General features: G+C 42.8%; 1 protein-coding gene and 1 long non-coding RNA gene across 2 annotated transcripts in view; one reads left to right on the top strand and one right to left on the bottom strand.

The window, feature by feature from the left end:
• The window catches only part of LOC105918810 (GDNF family receptor alpha-2), a 476,342-nt gene that overhangs the window by 374,856 nt on the left and 95,486 nt on the right, over positions 1–6,000 (bottom strand). The gene's annotated exons all lie outside the window — the stretch shown is intronic.
• LOC118563982 lies at positions 4,846–5,508 on the top strand. The gene is made up of 3 exons (XR_004931567.1): positions 4,846–4,965; positions 5,039–5,286; positions 5,356–5,508. It is a non-coding gene; the product is annotated as an uncharacterized LOC118563982 (long non-coding RNA).

Here is a 6,000-nt window from a genome sequence, read left to right as displayed (position 1 = left end):
CCTGACAGTCTCAAACTTCTTTCTTTTTTTGCATATAATGCAGACAGCTGGCAGCACATGTTTTTCTTAGCTGGCTATAACCAGCTTTTGGATTATCTTGTTGAGGAAGGGCAAATCCGATGGCGATGTCTTCTCTTGATCTCTGTCGTTTTGGTGATTGGATATAGGGCAACTTATTAATGTCCTGTTCATCAGATACGGGCTCGTGCTTTCGTTTCTGGGCAGCATTTATTCGCTTCTTGTTGGTAAATCTGCGATAACAGGTCGGGTGGTATCCAATGTGGCTTGGTATATCATCAAATTCGAAGGAGAGGAGGGGAAGCGAGTTATCGGCAATCGTCCGTTCATCACCAGCTAAATCAGCCCTAACACGGCAAAATCTACGAAAAGTTTCCCGCCTTGTTCGAGTAAATGGTTCTGTGTGTTCTCATTCATTCCCGGCAACATGCATAAGGCATGCACAGTCCATAATTACAATGTTTCCGCCGGATTTTCTTTCTATCCCGAATAAACGTATATATTTACCACGGGCGCCGCCATGTTGTTTGGTGACGTCACAATCTATTTAACTGCCACCTGATTGGCTGAGCAGCGGCCGGCCGCGACCTAAATATTGCGCAATTTGTCATCTTCAACTGGCTGTAACTTGCCTTGTGCGCGGAACTTTTTATTCTAGGCGTTTGAATATATAATCTATCATTTAAGACAATAATAGAGTAGTTCCACGGATACAGGAACGAAAGTGAATGCTACAGATTGCAGCTACCGGCCTAAGGTTTTCCGCGGGGCATTAAAAGTCATTAAATAATTTTTTTTGAAACTAAGGCCTTAATTAGGTAATTAAAAGTCATTAAATGTTATTATTGGTGGCATTATTTTTTTTCTAAAAAAATACGGTCATAAAAACAGTTTTGTCAGATATATTATCAGGTATAACTGATTCCGCGTGTTTGCGCTGAACTGCTTCCGGTTGATCGTAAAGCAGTATGTTTTTACAATGTTCGGAAAAGAAGTTCGATGCAGAGAAAGATTTAGAGAATGGGAAAATGCAAATTTCAACAAAAATGGATGGAAAACGAGGAATTCAGGATATGGCTGCAGCCTGTCAACGGTAATGATGACGAAGGATTTTACAATGGGTGTCAATGCTTCACGGTCTCACATGAAGTCAGACAGTGCAGTCCAGGGTGTACGCGGGTATACGGCGCATACCCACTTATTTTTCAGTCAGAATTACGTATACCCACTTCTGGAGCGATATTTGTGTCTTATGTTTGAGCGCGCAGTGGGACGGGTATTCAGCGTTTAAAGATCACGCGCGCACGCTCAACTCTGATAAACTCTTCTCAATCAAACTATGCTCGCCCGGTTCCGTGTCTGCCCGTGACCTGCTACTTCCACGCTCAACACCAGCTGTGCGCTCGCTCGGCTGTTTCTCCCATAGACACAATATACACTCACCGGCCACTTTATTAGGTACACCTGTCCAACTGCTCGTTAACACTTAATTTCTAAGCAGCCAATCACATGGCGGCAACTCAGTGCATTTAGGCATGTAGACATGGTCAAGAGAATCTCCTGCAGTTCAAACCGAGCATCAGTATGGGGAAGAAAGGTGATTTGAGTGACTTTGAACGTGGCATGATTGTTGGTGCTAGAAGGGCTGGTCTGAGTATTTCAGAAACTGCTAATCTACTGGGATTTTCACGCACAACCATCTCTAGGGTTTACAGAGAATGGTCCGAAAAAGAAAAAACATCCAGTGAGCGGCAGTTCCGTGGGCGGAAATGCCTTGTTGATGCCAGAGGTCAGAGGAGAATGGCCAGACTGGTTCGAGCTGATAGAAGGGCAACAGTGACTCAAATAACCACCCGTTACAACCAAGGTGGGCAGAAGAGCATCTCTGAATGCACAGTACGTCAAACTTTGAGGCAGATGGGCTACAGCAGCAGAAGACCACATCGGGTGCCACTCCTTTCAGCTAAGAACAGGAAACTGAGGCTACAATTTGCACAAGCTCATCGAAATTGGACAATAGAAGATTGGAAAAACGTTGCCTGGTCTGATGAGTCTCGATTTCTGCTGCGACAGTCGGATGGTAGGGTCAGAATTTGGAGTCTACAACATGAAAGCATGGATCCATCCTGCCTTGTATCAACGGTTCAGGCTGGTGGTGGTGGTGGTGTCATGGTGTGGGGAATATTTTCTTGGCACTCTTTGGGCCCCTTGGTACCAATTGAGCATCGTTGCAACGCCACAGCCTACCTGAGTATTGTTGCTGACCATGTCCATCCCTTTATGACCACAATGTACCCAACTTCTGATGGCTACTTTCAGCAGGATAATGTGCCATGTCATAAAGCTGGAATCATCTCAGACTGGTTTCTTGAACATGACAATGAGTTCGCTGTACTCAAATGGCTTCCACAGTCACCAGATCTCAATCCAATAGAGCATCTTTGGGATGTGGTGGAACGGGAGATTCGCATCATGGATGTGCAGCCGACAAATCTGCGGCAACTGTGTGATGCCATCATGTCAATATGGACCAAACTCCCTGAGGAATGCTTCCAGCACCTTGTTGAATCTATGCCACGAAGAATTGAGGCAGTTCTGAAGGCAAAAGGGGGTCCAACCCGTTACTAGCATGGGGTACCTAATAAAGTGGCCGGTGAGTGTATAATGTCTATGGTTTCTCAGTTCGCTCGACTCTGTCTATGCACTCCTGACTTCAAAAACTATCCACCTCACCAGCCAATCACAGACAGATTTCTTTCCATCCAATCAGAGTAGGGTTTGCAAATATCACAACAGTGCCATGTTCTTCTTACAATACGCACCTTACTGATCATGTGATACAACCCCTGAATGATATCCTTGAAATAGAGGGTGCTAATAGACAGTGTGTGCCATATTTGTAACAGATCTGTTACTGTTGTAACAGATAGTAACCCATTAACCTACCTGCTCACGTCTGTTAACTTGATGCCACAAGCTATAGATGGATATCTGCATTGTCCACATTCAATTTCAAAATTGTTTACAGAGCTGGAAAACAGAATGCATATGGTTTGTCCCATAGACCCCACGGTGGACTGATTAATGATTCCATTTCCAAGAAAGAACCAGAGTGCATTCTCAGATTTATTCAAACACACCTAGATGACCCAGAATGCGTATCCCTCAACTCACAGACCATTAGTGCTCTCATTAAATGTCATTTGCTTTTCAGTCCAGGCGCTGATCTTGATTATGTCCTTGTCATGTCCATGTCAGTACATTCTGACAGTGTTCCAGACAGTTTCACATATGATGCACAGTTCACATCCTATGTGCTTCCACCACTCTCTGTAGCTGAACTTGTGTCCAAACAGCGAGCTGACCCAGTCATTCAGCATGTTATTGCTCAACTTAAGAGCGGAGAGTCGCTGCCGTAACTGCACAAAGAGCAACTCCCAGACCTGCCTCTTTTACTGCAAGAAGTTAACAAACTGGAGCTCCAAAACAACCTTTTTGTCAGATGAAGACACGTGTACCAACTTGTGTTGCCACAGGAGTATCAAGCTGATGCGCTATACCAATTGCACAATCAAATGGGTCACCTGGACATCGAAAGAACACTTGAACTTGTCCTTTCCCGGTTTACTGGCCATGAATGGCTGTTGACGTAGTAAATCAACAAGATGAGTTAGTAAATTACAGCCCTATATCTTTTTTTCTTATCTAACATTTTTGAGAAAGAAGATGCTAATCAACTTTGTGAACATCTACAAAGTAATGACCTACTTGAGGAGTACTGCAGTCCTTTTACTTGTACTTGAGTAAAATTTGGGGGAGGGGGATATATCCATGTGTTTTTGCCTGTTCTTTCCCTGCCATTCACTATATGCACGTGAATATAGTTCACGTGCATATAGTGAATGGTTTCAGTCATGCTTCAGAGCTCATCATAGCACTGAAACAGCTCTGGTGAAGGTCACTAATGATATTCTCATGGCCTCAGATAATGAACTTGTGTCTGTACTTGTCCTGTTAGAGCTCAGTGCTGTATTTGATACAGTTTATCACAATATTATCCTACAAAGACTTGAGCATACTGTAGGGATTAAGGGCAAAGCATTAGGCTGGTTTAAATCTTATCTATCGGACAGATTGCAGTTTTTTCATGTTAATAATAAATCTTCTTCAAACTCTAGGGTCACTTGTGGACAGAGCCGGACAGTAACGGAGTACATTTACTTGAGTCCAGTACTTAAGTACAATTTTGAGGGATCTGTACTTTACCCGAGTATAATTTTTGGGGAGTACTCATGACTTTACTCAAGTATATCTGAGAGGTAAATATTGTACTCTTTACTCCGCTACATTTCTATCCATAACTGTGAGTAAAAAATAAATAAAAATCTTCTAAAACAATAAAATAAAAAAAATCTCGGAAACCTTTAATTTGTTGTTTCCCTCTCAAACGTGATTGGATTGTGCAGGCGGCAAGGCGCCACTGATTGGGACAGCCTATCAGCAATCACATTCAGCTTTCCGCCAAAATCAACTCCATGGTCAGATTTATTAGACAAGAGACGAACAATGGATGAAGACGCAGCAGTTCCATCCCGGGAATGTGTCAACCCGTGGCCCCACCTCGCCCGACTATTTCAATTTTCGGAACAACTGAATGATAGTTTTATATATATATAAAACTATATATATATATATATATATATATATATATATATATATATATATATATATATATATATATATATATATATATATATATATATTGTCAGGACTCAGCTAGCAGGGCTGTGCAGCTTGCTGCCAGTTCTGCTACCTCTGCTTCTCCACAGGTGTTTGTGGTTGGTCGGTGGGCGGAGTGCGCACACCTGTGGCTCATTCAGCAGCACCTGAGCTCCCTTCAAGAACAGCGCTCGAACAGCGAGAGGACGCCAGAGTGTTATCGTTGCGGTATGCTTGACAGCCACGACCTCTAGCCAGCTCTTTTTCACAACGTTAATTCTACGTTTTTGTGTCTCTCAAGGTTCCCCTTGTGTCCCAGCGAACCCCTCGTGACTCTCGAGCCCTCCTGGTTCCGTCAGACATACCTTCATCCTGAACGCAAGGCTCACCCATCTCTCTCTCCGGTTCCTCTCGCTGTTCTGGATCCCTGGGTTTCTCGGTGCTGCTCGGACCCCTTCGCCCCGCTCTCCGGCTGACCGAACGCCTGCTCAAGACAACCAAGCTGAGTCCCCCTCACCGCCTTCCCCGTTCGGTTATCCAATCCTCGTGGTAAGCTTACGTTCGTAGCTTATTCATTCATTTACTTCTATAACTAATCACGTCCCCTTACCCCCATAGATTGATCCGGTCCCCTGGTCCTGGGGTAGTTCGAGCCATCGTCGTCCTCCTTCCCGCAGATTAGCGCTGCGGCCCCGTGTTTACCCGTGCTCTAATAAATCCTTAAAGTCTGACCTGTGTAACCAAGTGTGTTTCTGCATGTGGGCCCGACACCTCAAGGCAAACATGACATATATATATACATATACATATACATATATATACATATACAGATGACATACAGTAGACAGACATATAGAGATATAGAGAGATAGAGAGAGATAGATAGATATAGTAGTAATATAGATAGATATATATATACACACACACACACACACACATATACACACACACATATATATATATATACATATATATATATATATATATATATATATATATATATATATATATATATATATATATATATAAATCCTGATGAATCCAAGCCATTACTTCGCCTGCAGTCATGTCTTGATGACATCAAAAGTTGGATGACTTTAAATTTCCTGCATTTAAATTCTGACAATACAGAAGTTGTAATCTTTGGACCAGAGTCCTCAAAAAATAAACTTCTTAATCAGTCACTTAATCTGGATGGCAATAACTTGGCCTCTGGTAATAAAGTAAAAAATCTTTTGACCAAGACATGTCATTTAAATCCCA

The sequence above is a fragment of the Fundulus heteroclitus genome, chromosome 8, assembly GCF_011125445.2.
Source record: "Fundulus heteroclitus isolate FHET01 chromosome 8, MU-UCD_Fhet_4.1, whole genome shotgun sequence".
In the NCBI taxonomy this organism is placed as follows: Eukaryota; Metazoa; Chordata; class Actinopteri; order Cyprinodontiformes; family Fundulidae; genus Fundulus; species Fundulus heteroclitus.
This window is presented reverse-complemented; position numbering and strand designations above follow the sequence as displayed.